General features: G+C 34.9%; 1 pseudogene; it reads right to left on the bottom strand.

Moving 5' to 3' along the window:
• Positions 1 to 19,173: 19,173 nt before the first annotated feature.
• LOC130048286 (putative nuclease HARBI1) lies at positions 19,174 to 25,581 on the bottom strand (annotated as a pseudogene).
• Positions 25,582 to 25,859: the final 278 nt, after the last annotated feature.

Here is a 25,859-nt window from a genome sequence, read left to right as displayed (position 1 = left end):
ATTGCTAACTGAATGAATGCATCTATACAGGTCTGTGCCATGATGTATTGTTTCATTCAAATCCGTAACACTAATATCCCTTACATCTGGGCTATTTTCGCAAACATCAACAAAGCGACCAATGCAATTGCGGTACACTGTACACCATTATACGGCTGAAATTGCTTACAACCCTGATGGCAATTTGCAAATAAACTTCTTACCATTCTGTTTCAGTTTTGTTTTCAGGAAAACGTTTGTTGTTCTTCGTCCTTTTGATGAACTGGCGGGAAATTTTCTCGTTCTTAATGATGATAACGGATTCTCAATCCCGATGAAATTGCATCGTTGGCGTTTGAAACGTACCGTATGAATATTTTAGATGTAAAATATCACATAATCCATATAAGAAAAGGATAACAATTGGATTACTTTCTCACATAAAAAGATGTTATTTAATCACTTGAATTAAAACAAAGATTTAATTATTTTCTTCAGAACAAATTCCATATACCGATCCCGATATCAATGACAAAAAAAAGAAGGATGACGCGATCTCGAGATCTATATAATATTGAATGCAGTTAAGTAAAAAAAAATCTATAAATAGAGGTCATGTATGTTTCTTGTTTAATTCTGATAAAAATAATTTATGGTATAACATTGGTAATTTACTTCGGGTCTATAAATTATTTTTTTTAATATAGGCCCGCAGTAAATCATGTCACTTTTCAAAAACCATAACATATAATCGCCCGCCTCCTGGCGGCCGATAATAAATAGATAGTTGGGCAAACTCGGACCCCTGGACACACCAGAGGTGGCACCAGTTGCCTAGGATGAGTAACGCTCCCTGTCGACCGGTCACACCCGCCGTGAGCCCTATATCCTGATCAGGTAAACGGAGGTATCTGCAGTCAAAATCAGTGTCCCAAGAACGGCCCAGCAATCGGTATTTACATCGCTATGTGTATGTACTGGTGGCTATACGGTTTGGATGTTAAGACTCGGGAACTTTGTCAACATTGAAATAAATGTTTTCCATGATTTCACTATCAGGTGATTCAAGAGGGTCGCATGTGACACCATTGTACCACGTGACTACCTAACTAATTAGCGAGAGTTTTTGCAATTAGGGCTTACATTGAAATCCGTATTGTGACTAATTATCGCAATTTTAGGCGAACTATTAGAATTCATAAGAAAGACAAAATGCATATAATTTTGTATACTGTGGAAACATGCGATGTGTCCTTTAATCTTGAATAAATCTAAATAATAAATATTCTTCATCTATTTCGTACTATCATTTACCGTAGGGGGACCTGAACTGTTCTCTCTTAGGCATTCACTTCAATCACCTCAGAACATTGTCGAAAAACGCATGTTTTAGTGCCGACATTTTCCACACGACTTTTAACCCCAGCTGATGAATTCCAAGAAACGGGATCTATTAGTGCGGTAAGCATGTCAAAGTGTACAATTAAACTTATTGACGCCAATTTTTTATTTCAACTTCATATATTTATGAAATTACCTTTTCTAAGGAAAAATCACCCTCATGCGTTTACACTTTTGTTCCTTTTTTATTCGTGTGTTAGCAGTGTGTATGGAATTTCAGGCCTAGGATCACGATATATTTCATTTTTAAAAATTAACGATTTCATTTTCTCCTTATTAGCTCATCCAGTAAAATATATCATTGTTCCCAAGAGTGAGTCCATCAAATGTGATTTTCAGTATTTGAAATAAAGTAAGACAGGCACGTGATGAAAACACCGAAGTAAATGGGTGTATCACGTAATGTTTTCATTACTCTTCCATAAACGAATAAAATAAAAATCTCAGTAGCACTGCTTTTATAGAATTATAGAATTCTGTATTGCAGAAGATGACCTATTGAATATTGTTTTTGGCCGTAAGCGCCGAGCATAGGCCTACATTTTGCGGCCCTTCACCGGCAGTGGTGACGTCTCCATAAGAGTTAAATATTCTCGAGAGGGACCTAATTTTGCAGTCCCTCTCGAGAATATTTCACTCATATGGAAATGTCTGTATATATTTTAGTTGTTTCACATGTATATACATACCTACATCTCCATAACAATACAAATATTCCCTATTACTAATATTACTTATTTAGGTGTCATTTTTGATAATAGACTTTCTTTTATCCCTCATATAGCAATGTTCAAAGAGAAATGTACAAAGCTCTTGATATAATTAAAGTTATTGCAAACACAAATGGGAAGCAGATAACATACTCTTCTACATTTGTACAGTGTATCGCTCTCTAATCCGGTCTAAACTAGTTTACGGCTGTATAGTATATGGTTCTGCAAGAACATCCTATATCAAAGCCCTCGATACAGTTTACCATCAAGGACTTCAACTGTGCACAGGAGCTTTCCGAACCTCTCCTGTAGATATTTTATATGTTGAGGCCAACGAACTACCTTTCGATCTACGTAGAATAAACCTTACATTACAATATATTTTTTAATTAAAAGCTAACATTGACAATTCTGCATTTATCTGCGTTTTTCCATCCGCAATTTGAACATTTATATGACAAAAACAAGAAGTACATAACATCAATCGGTCTACGAGTTAAAAAACATATACGTGATTCTAACTTACCTTTAGACATCGTAAAACCCTCACCTCCTTCTGAAATACTACCATGGAAACTACTAAAACCCAAAGTAAACACATCACTTTCTGAATTTAAAACATCTGAAACAAATTCCGCCATTTTCAAGCAAAAATTTAAAAAATCATAATTTTCATTTAATTTTTTAAAATAACTTTAATAATAATCATTATTTAATTTATTTAATTTATTTAATAATTTTAATATTTTTATAGTATTTTTTATTTTATTTATTAAATAAGTAATAAAATTCATTAAAAAAAATTATTAAGTAAATTAAAATTGAATATTTAAAATATTTTTTATTTATTAGGATTATATTAGAAGGTAATGATTAATAATATTAGTAATAGGTAATAGTAATAGGGATGTAGGTATGTATAATACATGTGAAATAACTAAATTATATGCACAAAAGAATTAGGGGAGGGTCGGAAGACAAGGAAAGTTTAATAAGAGAGTGCCACTAGTTATTAGTTATTAATTATAAATTGTGCCAAATAAGAATTTTGAGGTCGTCGTCAGGTGCTACACTTCGGACCATATGCCATGTTTTTGTAACTAGTACCAGCCGTAGCACAACACAGCTCCATAATTCTTATTCGATAGTATGTATTATGTGTATAAAACTTAAGATGCATAATGTAATAAGTGGTGAGTTAGTACTTATGTTAAAATTGTATGACGGATAAAATATCAACCATAATAAGTGGTATACTTAATCATATAATACATATAGATTTAATTAAATAATAAATATACAGAATATATGAAAAATTACAAATCGTATACACATGACAAGCTTACATATATTAAATATAATAGTATGCAGCATGCCTACATACATACATGTAGAAACTGGGAAATTGATTTTTTCTATAAAAATGTAGATGTTTACATAATACATATAATAACATACCTGAATTTGATGTATATTTGCATATACTTAAATAGCATACCTGGATTTCATGTATAGCTGCATGTATACTTTAACGACATGCTTATATAAACTAATACGATAAAAACCTGAAGTTTTTATCTATAACATTAATATGCTACGATACTTATATATATGTAAATGTTTATATACTGATAAACATAGTTATACACGATAGAAAACCCAATTTATATGCTTAGTTGTTTATATAATTATAACCCATGTAGTTGTTTCTATATTAATAAACATATAAAATTTAACATTAGAAATTATATGTAAACATGCGCGATAAAACCTTAGTTATACATATAAGTAAAAAACGATTTACCCACAAACTGGAAGGAAACTTACAAATCATGCAAATTGAAATGGCAAATGAACTAGTTACATGGCAGCCGTAACGAAGACGCTCATACGACGTAATTTGTGATATTATGACGTTTTACCCACTGAAACCAGGGTGTGGTGGTCTATCATATTAATAATAACCAAAAATAGAAGGTTAAGTTAATGAATACATTGAATACTGAATAAGCATAAATCATCAACGGATTGATTGATTGATGTTTTCCACCACACTCAATAATTTTCAGTTATTTGGTGGCGCCCAGTTTTTATTGGTGGAAGAGAGAACCCAGACAAAATGTAACTGGGAAGAGATTACCGACCTTCCTAAAGTAAACTGAGAAACTTTCTCACTTACCGGCGCGAGCGGGATTCGAACTCGTACCGACAGAGGTGACAGGCCGTGTGATTTTGAGCGCGATGCTCTAACCACTCGACCACATCAACGGAACTATAAGGACATGTAAATAATTAAACATTTAAATAGTAAAATAATTTAACATAATGATTTTTGGATTGAAGTTTTTTTTAATGAAATTATAATAATTTTAAAATATAAATTATATGTATAAATTACAGTAACTAAACTCGTTTAAAGGTACTATCAAGTGTAGCGTAACCGTCGCTATTCGATGGATCACCTCAGAAGTAATGCCGGTGAAGGGCTGCAAAATTTAGGCCTATGCGCGGCGCTTACGGCCTTTGAGCAAGTGAGTAATCTTTATCGTATCACACCTGCTGTGATACAGGACCTCGGTTTTTGCTGTCTCATCCGTAGAACCGCTCCATTTAGTCGCCTCTTACCACAAGCAAGGGGTACTGAGGACATATTCTAACCCGGGTGACCTAAGTGAAAGAACTATGGAAGCAAAACATATGGACAACACTATGGCACAAATCAATGCTATGTTCAACTGTTTGACTAATTGTTATCAATGTACATGTGGCAAGGTACACAAGAAAATGGAGTTTTTGAAGAAACATTTTACAAATGTACATAACTACATGTTTAGTTCTCCAGATGATATGAATTCTCAATCGGATTCCAAGGAGAGTCCTGACCGTGTAGCCATTTGGAAAACGGCCTTCATAAAAATGGCTCTAATCTTAAGAGGTACAACATACCATTGCATGTTGAAGTATATCATCAACAGTAAATATTTTTTGACAATTTTCAATAATGCTATGCATAGAATCACTATTGAATCCAGGAATACATGATGCCCGTCGTCCTATGTTTGATTCCTGTAAATATTCTCTAAGCATGTCCAGTTTGTGCTTTAAAAGATTTAATTCTTCTGTTGTTGCATCTCTTTCCAAAAAACCAGAACAATCTTCAAACCTCATTTCAATAAATGCATCCTGAGTCTCGGGACATACACTGTCATTACAACTGCGTGTTTGGGAACAGATATCACAACACTTATGTTTGGAATCAATTTCCTCCTTACTAGACAAACAGGCAGATGTGGTACTTAAATATCTCTCCTGTACTTGGTGGTTGTAATCAAATTTAACATCTCGGGTTATAGTTGTTTTTAAAATACCACAGTGACTTTTGAAAATTATAAGTTCCTGAGAAAAGGTAGCATCTCTTCCTGCTTTACCCATTTCTTGGATGAATGTATCTAAATCCCATAGAGGTAAATAATGAATTACACTGCACTTCTTATAATTAACCCCCATTCCTGCTGCATTTGTACATATTAAAATTCTGGTTATACCATCTTCGTCCTCCATTTCCTTCATTATGACTTCTTTAACACTTCAGTTGTCTTGCTATCATACATGTTAAAGAGTTTAGATTGACTGCCAAATTCAGACAAAAATAACTTGAAAACAGCTGCACAATCTTTAATTGTATTGCAAAATGTTAAATGTCTTTGCATCTTCTCTTTCAATTTATGCAATTTTGTAGTCAGCCAGCTGAAATCTTCCCCAACTGGTGCTGCATTGGACACCTGTTTCGCACTTATCGTAATATTGGAACAGTCTGGTGTGTCGATGATAATACAGGAATGACTAGGACTTCTAAAACACAATCTCTCCATAATCTTCCTTCTGTTAAATGAGCTTGCTGTTGCTGTCAATGCAAATATTGGCACACCAATGTTTAGAGAGCGCAGTTCCCCTATATGTGAAAACCATTCACTGAATGGTGATTCTGAATGTTTGCCTTCTTCCCTAAAAGCAAAACAATTTTCATATTACCTAACATTCAAATCTATGACTGTAGTAGCAATATGCAAAGTTGATTCGTTGTACTCCCCCACCCCACTATCTTTGTCTTAACATCACTCCAAAAACTTAACCAGTATATACATATACTCTTAAAACAACCTAATTATACTATGCAAGGTGAAGATAACGAACATTGATCAATCTCATAACTCCTAAAAGCAATACAAAATAGATAGTTGGGCAAACACGGACCCCTGGACACACCAGAGGTGGGATCAGGTGCCTAAGAGGAGTAAACATCCCTTGTTGACCGGTCACACCCGCCGTGAGCCCTATATCCTGATCAGGAAAACGGAGTTATCCGTAGTCAAAATCAGTGTGCCAAGAACGGCTATGTGATACTTCAGACTGAAGTTCAGTCGGTAGCTGGATATTTATTATTCACATTTTCATATTCTACCAGTGTTGAGTTTAACGACGTATGTTTTGAATTTTAAGAATATCCACAATTATTACCACTGTACAGCTGTATGTGCCTCATCAGCACATGCCACTGTACGGACGATGGTGATTTTAAAAAATCTCTTCATTCTTTAGTCCCAAATAACAGGTCAGGATGGCTCAATACAAAAATTGTAGTAGCCATTTGCTACACCATCGGTTTTGCAACCCTCTTGTCCGATAACCGCAGCCCTGAAACCGAACAGGTTAAGTCACTCCACGTGTTCTTTCATTATACTGGTCATTACAGCGATGACCAGTACTGTACTGGCTTCATCGAACACAAGCGGGCATCACTCATATATTAATGATTTCCCACTCCATGTCTTACATCCAACAAAAAACGCCCCTTTCTTCCCTCAACGTTATAATTGCTCTCTGTTGAATGCTCGTTAGCTCGTGCACTTTAAAGAAGTCACATATTATCTCTTGTAACTTTAGTGGACGGCCATATTTGATTCTGAACCGAAGTGGAAATGGAGCAATGATAGTAATTGGTCAATATGTTCTCATTATAAATTTTTGTTAGATAGGTGGCCCTTCCATCAGCCCAGACTTTTTAATACTAAATCTGTGAAGGGTTTGTGAGGATCGGAACAGAAACCCTTGACTTGGGAAGAGGATTATTGACATGAAATCACCCTTTCTGATTCCAACATTACCTGCGCAAGCGCTGGTTGCATTTACTAGGATTACATTAAAGTATTTCCTTGATTTCATCGAACACACCATCATTTTCAAAATTCCTATTCCACTATCGACGACAAATACGTCAATTAAGTATGAAGTATGCTGTATTTTATAGTTTCATCCATAGTGTATGGACTTTAACAGGGGAAAATGTCTGCAGGTAGGTATCATATTAATTAAGCAAGATTATGATTATTATATATCGTATTCGACTTCAAGGCAATCCTTTCTCATCCACACAGATACAACGAAACCACTGAATCAAACTGCTGTGCAGGCTTCAAAGAAGTAAACAACATCTGTATTAAATCAGGTAATAAAATTACTACTGTGTGACATAGTACTAACTATGATCAATCTATGCTATGCTCTGTTACGATGAATATCTGGAAATACATTTCGAAATTGTAATCGATGAGAGCATATCTTAACAAGATTTGTACATAATTTTTGTATAAGTAATGAATATTAAGTGACCATGCTCTAGTTGTAATAAGTATATTACTATTGACTATGGACAATGTAAGTAAGGCTCAACAATTCCGCATTTTAAATTTACATTTGTGAATACAGTATGCAGTCCCGGATTTATTGGTCAATATTGCAACAACACATGTCCCCAGAGATACTTTGGTCGGGGATGTAATGGTATTTGTAAGTGTAAGAATGAGACAGAGTATTGTCATCACGTGTGTGGGTGTTTAGTTAAACCTCTTGATAGCGACAACAAATCTACTGAGACGAACGAGACCACTACTACCGTCCCGTGTGTGTTCACCACTGAAACAATCAAATCATCCCCGACGAAAGAATCAGGTAAATTGATTACTAAAGACATCCTTTCAGGCCAAGGTTAGTATGCTGTAGAGCATGAAAAAGATATAGATGTTTTATGATTTATCTCTCTATTAACATATATACAAGTACTTAGTAAAATTACACCCCTCTCCATCTCTACAAAATAGGATCGGTACTTTCTTAATTGGATGCTTATAATACCAGCAAAAAATATCAAATAAAACCACATCCACCTAATAAAAATCGCGGGTTAGCTCCTTTAATAAAATATCTATTTGAATAGAAGAAGAGGAACGCCCAAGTTTGGATGACAACGTTCTGATATTTCTCGCTGTTGCAGGGATGAGTTTGTGTTTCGCGATTCTTATTTATTGGTACGAAATAAAATTAGTACATTTATGAATCAATTTATATTTTACTGGAAATTCTAATTACTAGTAATATAGAGTTTAAATGATTGAATATTGTTTAACGTCACTCTCGAGAATATTTCACTCAAATGCAGACGTCATCATTGCAGGTGAAGGGCTCTAAAATTTAAGCCTATCATCGACGCAAATGGCCATTGAGCAGGAAGTAATCTTTATCGTGCCACACCTGCTGTGACACGGGACCTCGGTTTTTGCGGTCTGATCCGACGGACCGCCCTATTTTGTCACCTCGAACGACAAGCAAATGGGTGCTGTGGAAGTATTCTAAGAATATGGAACGATAAAGATTACTACGTGCTCAAAGACCATAAGAGCCGATTAAAGGCTTAAATTTTACAGCCCTTCGCCGGCATTGGTGTCGTCTCCATATGAGTGAAATATTCTCAAGAGGGACGTTAAATAATAATCAAATCAATCATTCATTCAGTTGAAAAATCCATGGTCAAGATATTATACTGTAATTATATTGATAAGCTACGAACAATGTACTAATTGGACATTTTTACTGGATAAATATACTGAAGATGCGTTAAATATTATTAATATTTCCACGTAGAATACAGTTGTTGATTAATTGTGTCACCCAAGCGAGTGTGTGATCATTCAAGGAAAGCAAATGCCTTAATAAATGGAAATAAATCCACCAATATGTACTTATCTATTTTAGATTGTTTTATATGGTAAAATGTGAACACTACGAAAAGTGGTCAGTCTCATAAATCCTATAAAGAATACAAACTTGAGAAAAGGTCAAGCATGGATCTCTGAAAACACTAGAGGTGGGAGGAAGGTTAAGTAAGCATCAACTGTTAACAGGTCCGCCGTAAGCCCTATATCCTGATCAGATGAACAGGATAATCCGTAGTCAAACCCAGTATGTAAATTTTAACAATTGGTATGAAACAGACCAGGGATCATTTGATGCAATTTGCAAACTAAATCATTACAATGACTATAGAATTTCCGGTATGTTGACTTTAAACGAGAGTTAAATAAAAGAGAATCGTGATAATATTATTGATTCAAATGAAAGTGAATGACATGATTATAGGCGTTCGGGTCATGGATAAAATTTAGAAGGCTTTAGAGAATATTCGAATTTTGATTTTGACATTTTTACCACTCTATGATGTGTATTTTTAGTTTTCTGTAATATATTTCGTGTGAAATTCATGATACATGTATATAAATTATAGACGAATGACCTAAATTAATAAGTTCTATCAATTGGTTGGACTCTGTAGAGGGTCCAAAGCTCTCTTCAACGTTTGAACTCTGTGGAGGGCCACGTTGTAACAAACCTTCCTGAGCTCTCTGATTGCTAAAAGTGATAGCGTCACTTTTGTTAGCAAAACACGGAAAGCTGTTCTGCATGATTTTTCGATAATATTTCTTCCTTCCCACCTATCTATGCAGTTAGTAAAATATTTCTATTCCAATGGGTAGTTTCAAGGAATGATTACCCCACCTGCTGCCAACTAGATTATAGATGTAGTTTAAAACTAGATTACAGATGTTCATGTACTTTATGTTAGCTATTTTCAATTCAACTTACATTATATTGTATTGTTTATTGACAAAAATATGTATGTTATTTTTTACGTTGGTATCTTACAGTGTGGTTGCCTTTGTCCTTGTACTCTTAAAAAAAAGCAGTTGGACAGAAGCCCAGTTAAATTGTGAGAAATTTGTTATACAGAAGCTAAGCACAGGTAGGCCTACAGCATATGCATCCTCATCATTTCATAAAACAGACACTCGCAGTTTGGGAATAAAATAACTAACCTTGTAACAACGCATAGTTGTGCTCCCAGTTCATACTAACTCGCCGATTTACTAATATTTCAAGTATCGAAACAATTGAACTATAGAATATTGCAATTTTTAAGTTTAAAATGAATCATCAATCATGCTTTCAAAATTAATAGAATGAACTCTTAACATCAAGTAAAATATAACGCTGTGCTCCCACTTCCTAACGACAGCGTGTAGATCACAATTTGATTCGTTAAACAAGAAATGTTTGTAAACCACATATGCCCCGATGGTGCAAAATTGAAAAAGGATTATATACACACATCATTTAATTGAGAGAAGTATCATCAATTCAAGATATTGAGCAGACAATATCTTCCTATGTCAAGAGTTGATTGACCATGTGACCTACAAATCAATAGGGGTCATCAACTCCTGAAGATGTACCAGTGTACCAAGTTTGATGTCTGTCAAGCGGATGGTTCTCAAGATATCGAGCGGACAGTATATTCCAATATCCAGTTTGACCCTTGATGTTTGATCATGTGATCTGAAAATCAATAGGGATCATCTTCTCATGAAGATGTACCAGTGTACCAAGTTTGATGTCTGTCAAGCAAAGGGTTCTCAATATATTGAGCGGACAGTATATTCCTATGTCCCGTTCGACCCTTGACCTTTGACTACGTGACCTCAAAATCAATAGATGTCATCTTCTCCTGATGATGTACCAGTGTACCAAGTTTGATGTCTGTCAAGCAAAGGGTTTTCAAGATAATGAACATACTTTATATTCCAATGTCCAGTTTAACCCTTGACCTTTAACCATGTGACCTCAAGATCAATAGGGGTCATCTTCTAAAGATGTACCAGTGTACCAAGTTTGATGTATGTCAAGCAAAGGATTCTCAAGACATTGAGTGGTCAATATATTCCTATGTCCAGTTTGACCCTTGACCAGGTACCCTCAAAATCAGTAAGGGTCATTTACTTTTTAAGATGTACCAGTGTACCAAGATTGATGTCTGTCAAGCAAAAGGTTCTCAAGATATTGAGCAGAGAGTGTATTCCTATGTCCAGAGTAGATTGACCCTTGACCTTTAACTTTTTGACCTGAAAAATAGTAGGGGTCCTCTTCTTTACATAACCAACCCACATATGAAATATCATTACGATCAAGTGAATAGATCTCAAGATATTGAGTGGACAACATGTGGTCTATCGACCGATCGACCGACCTACAGATGTGGTGCATCAACATTGGTACCGTATAAGTTTTTACATTATGACTCCTGGGTCGAGGCCTCTGCTGGTGGACTGTTAGTCCCCGAGGGTCTCTACAGCCCAGTAGCTAAGTACTTCGTTAGTAGCTTAAAAATATGGATGTATATTTAATTGCTGTTATAAAATTTAGAAATTCATTTCAAAATTAAGGATTATCTCCCTCACGCATAGCTCTTATCCTTAGACGAATTTGACTCCACTTTTTTGGCACACTGTTTTTCCCTAAAATAGCTCTAAAACTTCATTGTTATTTCGGATTTCAAAAATTTCGGTTGAGCATCACTGAAGAGACATTATTTGTCGAAATAGACATCTGGTGCATCAAAATTGGTACGGTATAGGTTTTTACATGCGAACCAATATGCCCATCTTCTTTGAAGGGGCCATAACAAAGTATCGTGTTTTCTACTTAGAGTTTGATCATTTTTATTTATTTATTTGAAATGCACTCGTGATAATAGGTCTAGTTGTCAACGATGTAACATACATTACATTGTTATCGAAATTTTTCTAATCCAAATATAAATTGCAATTATTATAAAAACAACATCGATTACAGATGTTTAAAGGAATAACCATACAAAATAATGTGAAGACAACTACCAATGTAAACATTTCCACGCATTTGCCGATTTTATACTCGCTTTCCTCGTTGCATTCTTGAGTATTTACATCTCTATGTGTATGCACTGCTGGCTATACGGTTTGGATGTTAAGACTAGGGAACTTTGTCAACATTGAAATAAATGTTTTCCATGATTTCACTATCAGGTGATCCAAGAGGGTCGCATGTGACATCACTACCACGTGACTACCTGACTAATTAGCGAGAATTTTTGCAACCAGAGCTTAGATTAAAATCGGTATTGTGTCTAATTATCGCATTATTTAGGCGAACTATTAGAATGCACAGGAGAGACAAAATGCATATAATTTTGTATACTGTAGAAACATGCGATGTGTCCTTTAATCTTGAACAAATCTATATAATAAATATCATTTCGTACTATCATTTACCGTACGAGGAACGTGTACTGTTCTCTTTTGGGCATTCACTTCCATCACCTCAGAACATTGTCCAAAAATGCACGTTTTAATGCCAATACTCTCCACACGACTTTTAACCCTACGTGATGAATTCCAGGAAACGGAAACTATTAGTGCGGTAAGTATGTCAAAGTCTACAATTAAAATTATTGATGCCAATGTTTTATTTCAACTTCATATATTTATGAAATTAGTTTTCCTGAGCAAAAATTACCCTCGTGCGTTTCGACTTTTGTTTGTTTTTTATTCGTGTGTTAGCAGTGTGTGTGGAATTTCAGGCCTAGCATCATTTTAAAAAATTAACGATCTCCTTCTCTCGTTAACTCATCCAGTCAAATATATCCTTGTTCCCAAGAGTGAGAGTCCATCAAATGTGATTTTCAGTATTCCAAATAAAATAACACAGACACGTGATGAGAAAAAACCCCCCAAAGGAAACGGGTTTTCCTTTCTCTTCCCTAAAAGGTGAAGATAACGATCAGTGAGTGATCAATCTTATAACTCCTACAAGCAATACAAAATAGATAGTTGGGCAAACACGGACGTCTGGACACACCAGAGGTGGAATTAGGTACCTAAGAGTAGTAAGCATCCCCTGTCGACCGGTTACACCTGCTGTGAGCCTTATATCCTGTTCAGGTAAACAGAGTTATCCACAGTCAAAATCAGTGTGCCAACGAATAAAATAAAAATCTCAGTAGCACTGCTTTTATAGAATTCTATATTGCAGAAGATGACCTATTGAATATTGTTTTTGGCCGTAAGCGCCGAGCATAAGCCTAAATCTTGCAGCCCTTCACCGGCTGTGGTGACGTGACCAGTTCAAACTTTCAGATCATCGGTGGTATTATCTGTGTAAAGCTGTGTATTTTGTTACAACAGTACCGTGCCATAAGTTTAATAGAAATACAAATATTAATTATCTCTTAGTAATTCGTTGTTTTACGCTCTTTCAGCCTTAAAACTATACTGTTGCGTATGAGTTAATACATCTTGTCACATATTTACAGTGATTTTCTTTTGTTGTACAGGGATTGTATCTGCTTATCATCAACAGGTTTTTTTTTTATCGCATATGTGATAAAACGAGCTCCTCCCACTTTGTTATCGCATAGGCGATACTAACATCAGAATTACACAATAGAAACAAGACAGTGATAATGAGTTTTCGTGAAGTTACTTTTGCTGTTTTACGGTTAAAGCGTGCGCCGATGGATGTCTGGGGCGTTAAAGCAAACAGGAAGTGTTATGTAACAGATATACACATACATGTACCTGTGACCGTTTTCTCATTTCCTAAAGAGTATGCTAATGCAAGTCTTTAATCATTTCCATCCACGAGCGCACTTACGATTTCACTTACGAGAAATAGCTTCCTTAGCTACGTACTTTCGTTTTGACTGCTCATGCGTAGTTCGCAATTTAGCGTGTCGTCTGTCAACAACAACATGAGCAAACGGAAGCCGAAATGGAGTGTTGCAGAAATTGAGGCCCTGGTGCAAGCCGTAACGGAAAATATAAGAGTCGTGAAGGGAAAGTTTACCCCCTCATTGACGAATGAGGTTAAGAATCGCCAGTAGATGGCGATAACCGAGCGGTAAGTACAGAAACTCACCAAGTACGACGTGACGTTGAGCTGTTGAGTGCATCGCCTTATCTGTCAAAAAACAGCTGGCAAACTTAAACATGTAGTTTTAAAAAGTGACTTCTATGCACTTACGTAGAACAAAACATTTTACAAGCCTTTTATTGAAGAAGTAAGCGTTATGCAACACTGAAATACTTCATTAGCCCTGCGTATACTTATGATTGAAAATCATATGGTATCGGTGTCGGATCTAGAGGAGGGAGGTTACAATTCCCCTTTTAAAAGTTCTCCCAATAAAGTAATTCAAGAAATCAATAGATTTTGTCATTTATTTCTCTGGGAGTGGAAGAAAATATTGCTTTTTACATTGTTTAGTACATTTTTATAAACGAGATACTACGATTTACCTTATGTTTGGCTGCGCCCCCCCCCCCTAAATCCGCCACTGATAGATCTAGATATATAAATAAAACAAAAGTGGCAAATTATTTCTTTCTTTGTTTTGATCATCTAGCTCTCCTGTTTTCCTTTTCAATTGTAATGAGTCAGTTTTTAATTAATTTACTGTTTAATTATAATGTGTGCATAGGAAGGTTAAAATCCTGATTTAGTTTGGATGGAAGCACGTGAGGGTTAGACTGCTGTTTTATATTCAATATTTTTTATGGGAGGGTCAGATAAGATTAGGTTATTTCAGTTGTGCTATTTTTTTTTATAGCAGTGAATTGTTATTCAGTTGAACCTCATTGGGATTTCATTCTTTGTATGCATGTATTTTAATTCCTCAATTTTAATACCAATATCCTTTCAATTTTGGCCTTATATTATTTTCATTTAGAGTAAATGCTGCTAATGTGTCTAAGTGTGATCGAGATGTAACAAAAGTAAAGAAAAAATGGCAAGACTTAAGTAGCCAAACGAAAAAGAAGGAGGCCATGAGGATACGTCACAGGCAAGCAACTGGAGGAGGTCCTGCAATAGAAGATGATCTGAAATCATGGGAAACTCTGGTAGAATAATTTTTGTAACTTGGAAATTATTATCTCATTTCTTGTTTTTTTTATGCAACTACCCAGAAGATTGAAAAGGGAATGGAAATTTTAAACAGGAATATGTTATTTTAATTCACAAATACGTCATAAATATGAACATGCATGGTATTTCTTGAATGTTGACTGCATACACCTACATGCATATGATGCCTTGATCTACACTTTGTAAATGTTGCACAGAGTTATTTTCAATCCTTGTTCATGTTCTTGTAGACAGTTTCACTGTTTTAAATTTGCCCAGACACAATTATTTGAAATCAGTTGAACTTATTAAGATTTGCCTTGTCTTGAATTCAACCACTGACTACAGCAAGGACAAAAGAAATGAAAATAAAATAGTGGTGATTATATATATATATATATATATATATATATATATATATATATATATATATATAATTTCAGATAAAACCGGTATTTTCTGTAAAGGGAAAACTTTTGTGATCCATTATCCTTTTAAGGTATCCAAATATTTTCTGCGTTTTCAATTTCTGCGATTGCACTATACCAATCTATACCTAATTTTATATTGATATATACAATTGTATATTTTGTGATTGTAGTTTTATGGGATTTTTCATATCTGCATAAAAGGAACACCACAGAAAATACCCATGATGCAGTATTTGCCCCCAGAACTTGTACGAATTAAGCTTTATAAAATATCACCAATAAATAAGCAGTGTTGTATATAATTTTGGGGGGAAAATATATAACAGTGAGAATCTACCTTTTCTATTTTCTCATGTTTTCAGTTATGTTTGCAAATTCTTTGCCTTCTGCTGGTGGAGCAGCTGTGTGTTCTAGCGGTACCTCCACGCAGAACAAGAAAAAAAGGAAGAGTCCTTGTAAGTCATTTGATTGAGAGTCATATATATTTCAATTAATTTAAACAATATTTTATTATGTATGAAACATAAATGGATTAGGCAGCAGGCTTGCAGCCTATATAAGCCTTCTCCAAATATTTCAATTGCCTACATCATCAAAGTGTCTTAATTTAGCTAAGCTGCTTTGTATTTCCGTTTATAGACTTTAAGACTTCTACAGATTTTGATAATCTGACAAAAATAGCAAAACATCAGCAACATAAAGTGTTGATCATGCTTAAGAAAATGTTTGAAACCCAAAACTGTATTTACTGTAGAATAAGATGGTAATGACTTGTATTTTTTATCAGGTGATGACACTGAAGACGATGTCAGGTTGAAAATTGAATTTATCAACTTGGAAAAAGAAAGGAATAAAGATGTGAAGGAATACAGAGCCAAGAAGTTGGCATTTTATGAAAAGATAGCTCAGCAGCAGGGTGAAATGATTAAACTTCAAATGAGGACAGCAACACCCTTGGAGTTGATCGCATCAAGATGTCAACAACCAGCAACCTTAATACCATTACCCTTTTCTGTTTCTCCTATAATCAGATTTGATAGCTAGATATGCACCATCTGTTAGCTTAAACATGTACCATCTTTAAGGTAGATCGATCCTCATGTGATGTCATAGATTTTTGCAAAAATCTTTATTCAATCAAAATTTCACTGATAGAAATATATCTTTGCTGGTACATATATTTCCTCTACTGTATGTCTATTTTACAATTATTTTCCTACTATTGACAATTAATTGATACATATTAGCATTTTTCTAAATTGTTGACATTAAATATTTTTCATTTTAACAAGTTTTTTTCTATACTTATTATTCCTCTTTGCATATTCAATTGTGTGATTTTCTAATGTTGACCTACACCTCTGTTATTTGTTTGTCTGGCATCTTTTTTTTTTTTAAAAGGTGGCTGCATAATACATTTTCTTTGGTTATTAATTGAATTAAACTATATTTGAGTGGAAATGTATACAGTTTTTCCACATTCAACCTATTAATATTGATAACTCACATAAGGGTGGAACTACCTTAAACATGTACCATATCTGATATCTTGTGTCTTATTTATATTTTATATTGAAGTTATATATATGTGAATTCTTTTAGGTTGCTATTGTCTTCAGATGAAGCTATAAACATTTCAGTCTGCTGTTGAGAAATGGGTAATTACCATATTTTCTTATTATCAAAGTACTGCACATGAAATGCCTGTAATTGTTGAAGGAGGAAAACTGAGTTATTCCCCTTTAATTTGTCCATGCAGTCTCTGTATTCATCACTCTTTATTTATACATGCAATGTATTTGTTCCTTTCTTTTTCCAAGTTGATGGTTTGCTATATTGCACTTTGATTTATATTTTGACATCACTTGTGTGTGCATATTGTCCATATTCAGAGTAGAGACAAATAAGTTCAAAAAAGAAATATTTGATAATAATGTAAATTGTGAAAAAAATAATTGCAATGGTAGTACTTTAAAATAGATTAAAAATATTTTTATGATGGATATATGTATGTCAGCTTTTCATTTATAACAATCATAATGTAACAAAATGAATTTGATGCAAGGTGAAGATAACGAACAGTGATCAATCTCATAACTCCTACAAGCAATACAAAATAGATAGTTGGGCAAACACGGACCCCTGGACACACCAGAGGTGGGATCAGGTGCCTAGGAGGAGTAAGCATCCCCTGTTGACCGGTCACAACCGCCGTGAGCCCCATGTCCTGATCAGGTAAACGGAGTTATCCGCAGTCAAAATCAGTGTGCCAAGAACGGCTTAACAATCGGTATGAAACACGTCAGACAGCATTTGACCCAATGCGAGGTTGTATTGACGAACTAGATCGTTATAACGACCATAGAATTTGCGAAATGCTGACTTCAATCGAGACTGTTGAAATCCCTGTACCATCAACTTGTTTGTCAGTAGCTTACCTCGATTTAAAAACTGACTTTTGTTTTTTTTTTGCCAAGAGATGTAGGGATTACACCCCCTCTCCACCTCTAGATTTACAATTGCTATTCTTCATGAATTACATGCACTTATACCTGACAGTATGTTTATTCATTTTCAATACATACCACATTTATCTATATTTTTGTTTAATATTTGATTCTCTTGAATGAATGTACATGAGATAATTACTTAACACTTCCGTAATTTTGGAGAGACAAAACTGAAATGTTCCCCTTTAATTTGTTAATGCAATATAGCTTACCTGAACATATCTTTAATTACAACGGAATTTGTTCATTTCTTTTTTCGAAGTTGATAGTTGAATTTATTGCGTAGTTTGATTTTTATTTTTGTCAACACTTGTGTGTTTGTTGTTCTTCTTAAAAGGTGTATAGTGGTGTCTTCACAAAATGATAAAAACACTTCTTATGATGTCCGATATATTTATGTCTATTTGTGAAGAATATAAGAAAGATTTGTGACATGATAATTATAATGCAAAGCATCAATCCGGCATCTAAAATTATACACATTCTAAACTACAAATTGTACATGTATTTCTATAGCATTACACAGGAATTGTAATATGACTTCTTTATATATATATAACATGGAAACAGCAGAATTGTTTTTAGATGTACTCTCTTTTAAAATAAGCATTAATACATGTACATTGTGCTATAATCGTTGAAGCATGTGAAAACCTGAAATATCAATCAAACATGGAGAGAGAGAGAGAGAGAGAGAGAGAGAGAGAGAGAGAGAGAGAGAGAGAGAGAGAGAGAGAGAGAGAGAGATGCAAGAGAGAAGGTTCTGGAAACATGTTACTTTCAACATATTGGTATTATTGATATCTGTAAAATAATAAAGTTTGCTGTTATCGTTCCTTCAACTCAATTTTTTTGTGTTACTTTAAAACAATGCCAAAAAGGAGTAAATCATATACACTGAACATGCACATGAAACCTTTGAATCTGATGTAAAAACTATACAAAGAGAACAAATATTTTGGTTTATGATACTTACAGAAATTTACTTTTTGAAATTTAATCCAAATACAACATTAAGAACTTGCAAGATTAAAATTTCTGTGTTATCCTCTGTCTCAAAGTGAGACCATCATTGTCATTTCCTTAATATGTTGCATGGTGGTGAAACACTGGCACAGCTGCCCCATTTGTGGCTTGCAGGGGTATTTTGTCGGGGATAGCCTTGTTGTGGAGCCGAAAGCAGCATTCAATGATGTTAATACATTTCTCCGAGCCAAATTGTAAACTCCCACTAGTCTTGTGCATATATCTTAAATTATAAAGAAAATAATTGCCTCTTATAGTTTTGTTTTTAATTACTACACATCTACATGTTTGTGATTCGGACCTCCCCTTATATCTTCATTGTCCAATAATGTGTAACCATTCAGTGATTTGAAGCCAACTAATTGTGTTTAATTCAAATTTGATGTCTAAATCAATTTTTAACAAAATATTTGAAATTTCTTTTAAATTACCTAAACCTGCTCTTGAGTACACCAAAAGCTCTCTCCACTGTATTTCTAGTGGAACAGTGGGCACGGTTGTACCTCTGCTCCTGCTGATTTGATGGCTGAGAAAAAGGTGTCAGAAGTCACTTCTTCAAAGGGTACCCAGAATCCCCCAACAGCCATACATCAATTCCTTCCATGATGTTTGGGAGGGATGAATTTGTTAGGATGAAGGAATCATGTGTGGATCCATGCCATCTCACCACTATGTTTGTAAAGCTAAAGGAATTGAGCAAATATTTTTATTAAATTGTTAAATATTTATGTACCATTCATAGGCAAATGAATATACATGTATGTATATAATTTTGCTACAATTTTTTTTTTAATTTCAAAAAGTTCATTTTTGTAGTGATCATATTACTTGTTACCTATGTATCTGTGATAACGTTTTACCTGCGATTTGCATCCACAACGGCCTACACGTTGATGGCATGGAATCCCTTCCTGCAGATGAATGTGGGCTCCTCATCACCTGCCATCCCTTGAATGGGAATCAGGGTTCCATCGATGGCTCCGACCACATTGGGAAAATTCGCAATTTTATGAAACCCTTCCTTAATGCGGATGAGCTCTGGCACTGAAGTGGGAAAATTTATATTCCCTAGTCTCAGACATAAAGTGGAACATACTCTGTGCGCAATTTTTGATGCTGAAGCTATGGAAATGCCATGACTATCTGCCACTTCTGATAGATAATCTCTCTTTGCCAGAAATCGTAAAGTTGTCAACACCTATATATCACAAGAACCAAGTGTCAAGTTTAATGATTTTCAAGATACCACCTTAGGTGCATGTGGACATGACTCCCCCTCCCCACTTTGGTTTTTTATTGGGATTATGATTTTCTGACATTGAACATTGCATATATATGCAGATATGGGAAGTCTTGTCAACAAGCACATGTGGATATACATGGTACCATATTTTTTTTCAAAGTGGGGAAATGGAGAAGGATAGATAGGGATTTCTAAAGGTGATATCACCAGTGGCATAAATATATGTTATAACATTAACTTTCCTTAATGATTCTAATTCTCTAATTCACTTTGGTTGGGATACAATTTGATATATAGTGTATTCTTCTGCCAGTGTTCATCCAAAACTGGGGGGTAAGTTTAATTATATATTCTATGAATGTGATAATTTTCGTAATTTTTGCACAAAATTTCAAGAAATTGTATTCAACTGTTTGAAAAGAGTGAATGGTTTTGAAAATGAATTTACCATTCAAAATAATTACCCAGTCAAAAATTTACTGAAATTATATAATATTGAATTTTAGGTCTCACCATTTCCTTGAAAATATAATGAATTTCATGCACAGTAAATAATTTTCCTTACCATCGGGATCATTCTATTTCTCATACATTCTAATATTTTCTTGCGATTTATTTAGAGTTGCAAAATTCAGTAATTTTTAATTGTGTAATAAACATTAATTTTTTAGTTTAGTAGTAAAAATGCAAACATTGTACCTAATCCTAAAAAATTAATTTGCTGTTTGCCAGTTTACCATAATTAATAATATGAAGTATTAAGATTTTTTGGTGGGGTGGTAATACACTACAATGTTAATGACCATTTAATTAAAAGGTTCATTACTCAATGTTCTATGTATGTAAATGAAGGTATGTAAAAATACTGAAACATATTCCTATTAATTCTAAAAAAAATTTAATATTTGTATGTCGGTCACAGTAGCTAAATAATACCATCAACGTGGAACTAAATAACCTGGGGACCGAAAATAGTGATAGTACAATATAAACAAGAACCGTATGCACTCTTCGTTATTGAAGTTAGCAAAGGCCCAACTTTCGATTTAAAAACTTACTTGTATGTGAGAAGGAATCGCACACGATCTGGAGGTAGGGTGTTGAATGCAGTTCCTGACTACATCTGTCAGTTCTAGGATTGTTTGCCTTGGAAATCGATACCTTGCAATAAAATCTGTGTCATTGTACGTATCTAATGGGTTAATTCGGTCCCGAAAAACTTTCACGAGTCTGTTCCTGGCAAGGATAGGTCATTATTTGACATTTATGATATTTATTTGTCTTTGATCGGGAATGAGGGCCTTTTTACAAGCGCCCGCTTGATGGGACCGAATTAAGGTTTTCAGTGCAGCTAGTAGGTGTCAACAAACTTTCAACCATTATTAAAGCTATGACCGAAAAGGCGGGGATGCAAGGGAGATATACAAACCACTCGGGGGAAAGGAGTTGTGCTGCTACTTTGTTTCAAAGCGGAGTGGACGAACAGTTAATAATGGCGCGCACTGGACATCGGAGCAACGCTGTTCGTGCATACAAAAGACCATCCGAATCACAGGAGCGCCTTGTCAGTAAAGTTCTTGATCTGCCATCAAATGAAATTGCCGTGTTGGAACCGTCCGTCAAAACACCTATGATCCTTAACCCAATCCATGACGGGGAGTCTGCGGCAAAGGGAGTTCTTACCAACAGTAGTTTTTTACCCATTAACATTTCAAATTGCACTGTTAATTTCTATACTGTTGGAAAATAAAAACTGTAGTATTTGTATAAGAACATTACAAATTACATATTTTCTTTTTTGAGTTAATTTTGTTTGAAGTTGTGTAAAAGATGCACTTATTAAAATTTGAAATATATGTGGTTTTGTTTCTATTGTTTGCTTCTATTATGTAATTCTGATGTTAGTACCGCCCATGCGATAACAAGGTGGGAGGAGCTCGTTTTATCACATATGCGATAACAAAACCCTATTGATGATAACCAGATACAATACCTGAACAACAAAAGAAAATCACTGTAAATATGTGACAATGTTAAATAGTTCTCTCTCTCTCTCTCTTCTCTCTCTCATTTTATAAATAGTTTGCCGATGCAAGTCTTTAATCCTTTTCCTACTTCAAGATCTGTGTTATACATGATTTCTTAAAACATTTGTACAAATATATGTATAAAATTAAATTCCTGAAACATAATTTATGAAGCCACTAATGTGATTGATACTGACAGGGATAATCAGTTTTCGCTAAGTTAGTTTTGCTGTTTTACGGGTAAAGCGTATTGATATGCACATGCATCTTCCGACGATGGTATATGACAGTCTACCATTGTTTTGAATGAATGGTTCAATAAATGTTAAATGAGAAGCGTTTGAAATATGTGACACGTCGGTCATCTTCTAGCATACTCGTAAAATTCACATTATTAATGAGATGGGTTGTCCTTCTCTCACTCGTGCGCTCCGCGACAATCGTGACAGAAGGACCGCTCATCTATTTGATAATGTGAATATTACTCGGATGCTAGAAGATAACCATTACATGTTGGTATTCCCCTGACGCGCGTGGGTCTATTTTTAGACGTCTAACACTGTATAATTTATGCGTTATCTGGAACACCTCGGGCTTTTCACCGAAAACATCAAGTTTTGGGTGAAAGGCCCGAGGTTTTCCGGATGATTTATATAGGTACCACATTATATTTACTTTCAAAATAATACTCTCAGTTTTCGTTTAATTGCGGTGTTTTCAAGTATGTAATGAAGGGAAAGTTAATAACATTAAAAAGTATTTAATCTGTTTTAAAGTAATTATGTACAAAAATAGTACATGAACATTGGGTCATACAGCTTTAAGAGATACAACATACCATTGCATGATGAAGTACCTCATCAACAGTAAATAATTTTTGACAATTTTCAATAATGTTATCCACAGAATCACTATTGAATTCCGGATTACATGATTCTCGTCGCCCTGTGTTTGGTTCCTGTAAACATTCTCTAAGTCCAGTGTGTGTTTTTAAAAGATTTAATTCTTCTGTTGTTGCATCTCTTTCCAACCCCCAACCCCCCAAAAAAACATAACAATCTTCAAACCTCATTTCAATAAATGCATCCTGAGTCTCGGAACATAAACTGTCATTACAACTGCATGTTTGGGAACCGATATCACAACACTTGTGTTAGTAATCAATGTCCTCCTTATTAGACAAATAGGCAGATGTGATAAATAAATATATCTCCTGCAATTGGTGGCTTTAATCAAATTTAACATATCTGGTTCTAGTTTTTTTTTTTAAATACCTGTGACTTTTGAAAATTATAAGTTCCTGTGAAAAGGTACCATCTCCTCCTGCTCTACCCATTTATTGGATGAATGTATCTAAATGCCGTGGAGGTAAATAATGCTTACACTGCACAACTTCTTGTAATTAACCCCCATTCCTGCTGCATTTGTACTTATTAAAATGATGGTTATACCATCTTCGTCCTCCATGTCCTTCCTTAATGCTTCTTTAACAACTTCAGTTGTCTTGCTATGATACATGTGAAAGAGTTAAGATTGACAGACAAAAATGAATTGAAAACAGCTGCACAATCTTTAATTGTATTGCAAAATGTTAAATGTCTATGCATTTTGTCTTTAAATTTATGCAATGTTGTAGTCAGTGAGCTAAAAACTCTCCCAACTGGTGCTGCATTTGGCACCTGCTTCACACTTATCTTAATATTGGGACGGTCTGGTGCAAGGTGAAGATAACAAACAGTGATCAATCTCATAACTCCTATAAGCAATACAAAATAGATAGTTGGGTAAATACGGACCCCTGGACACACCAGAGGTGGGATCAGGTGCCTAGGAGTAGTAAGCATCCCCTGTTGACCGGTCACACCCGCAGTGAGCCCGATATCCTGATCAGGTAAACGGAGTTATCCCCAGTTAAAATCAGTGTGCCAAGAACGGCTTAATAATCGGTATGAAACACGTCAGACAGCATTTGACACAATGTGTGGTTGTATTGACGAACTAGATCGTTATAATGACCATAGAATTTGCGAAATGCTGACTTCAATCGAGACTGTTGAAACCCCTGTACCATCAACTTGTTTGTCAGTAGCTTACCTCGATTTAAAAACTGACTATACCCAGAACAAGCTCTTGCATATCGAATCAGTTGAGATATAAAAACACCATATGCAGGTGATAATGGAATATTGCTACATAGATATGGGAAGTTGACGATGGGGAATCTGAAATCATCCCGTTTGTCATACAGTTGAGTTGTCAGTTTGCCGTTAATGTCTACTTTCAATAAAATATCTAAGTATGAAGCAGAAGTGGACGACTTTGTGGTGTCCTTTATTTCGAGCTCACAGGGATCTATGAAATCGGCATATGAATGAAAGCTATTATTGTTAATAGACAAAACGTCATCGATATATCTAAAAGTCGAATCTGGTGTGTCGATGATAATACAGGAATGACTACGACTTCTAAAACACAAACTCCATAATTTTCCTTCTGTTGCATGAGCTTGTTGTTGCTGTCATTACAAATATTGGCACACCAATGTTTAGAGAGCGTAGTTCCCCTATATGTGAAAACCATTCACTGAATGGTGATTCTGAATGTTTGTCTTCTCCCCTAAAAGCAAACCAATTTTCATATTACCCAACATTAAAATCTATGACCTTAGTAGCAATATGCAAAGTGGATTCGTTGTACTCCCCCACCCCACTATCTTCGTCTTAACATCACTCCAAAAACTTAACAAGTGTGAATACTCTCAAAACAATCTTATTATACTATGTGATACGTCAGATTGAAGTTCAATCAATAGCTGGAGATTTATTATTCACATTTTCATTCTACCACTGTGTTGAGTTTAACGACTTATGTTTTGAATTTTTAAAATAGCGACAATAATTACCACTGGACAGCTATATGTGCTTCGTCAATCACTGTTAACACATGCTTCACTACAAACGATGGTGATTTTAAAACATCTCTCCATTCTTTAGTCCCAACTACCAGCTTAGGACTGCTGAATACGAAGTTGTAGTAGCTATTTGCTACATCATCCGTTTTGTAACCCTCTTGTCCGATAACCACAGTCCTGAAACAGAACAGGTTAAGTCTCTGCACTTGTTCTTTCATTAAACTGGTCATTAGAGCGATGACCAGTACGGTACTGGTTTCACCAAACACAAGCGGGTAGCACGTATATATTAATGACTTCCTACTCCCTGTCTTACATCCAACAAAAAACGTCGTTTTCTTTCTTCAACACAATAATTGCTCTCTGTTGAATGCTCGTTAGCTCATCCACTATAACGAAATCGCATATTTTCTCTTGTAACTCTAGGGGGTAGCCTTATTTGATTATGAACCGATGGTAGTGATTGGTCAATATGCTCTCATGATTGGTCAATATGCTCGCATTATAA

The sequence above is a fragment of the Ostrea edulis genome, chromosome 1, assembly GCF_947568905.1.
Source record: "Ostrea edulis chromosome 1, xbOstEdul1.1, whole genome shotgun sequence".
Taxonomy (NCBI): domain Eukaryota; kingdom Metazoa; phylum Mollusca; class Bivalvia; order Ostreida; family Ostreidae; genus Ostrea; species Ostrea edulis.
Note: the sequence above shows the minus strand (reverse complement) of the source record. Positions and strands in the feature narration are given on the sequence as shown.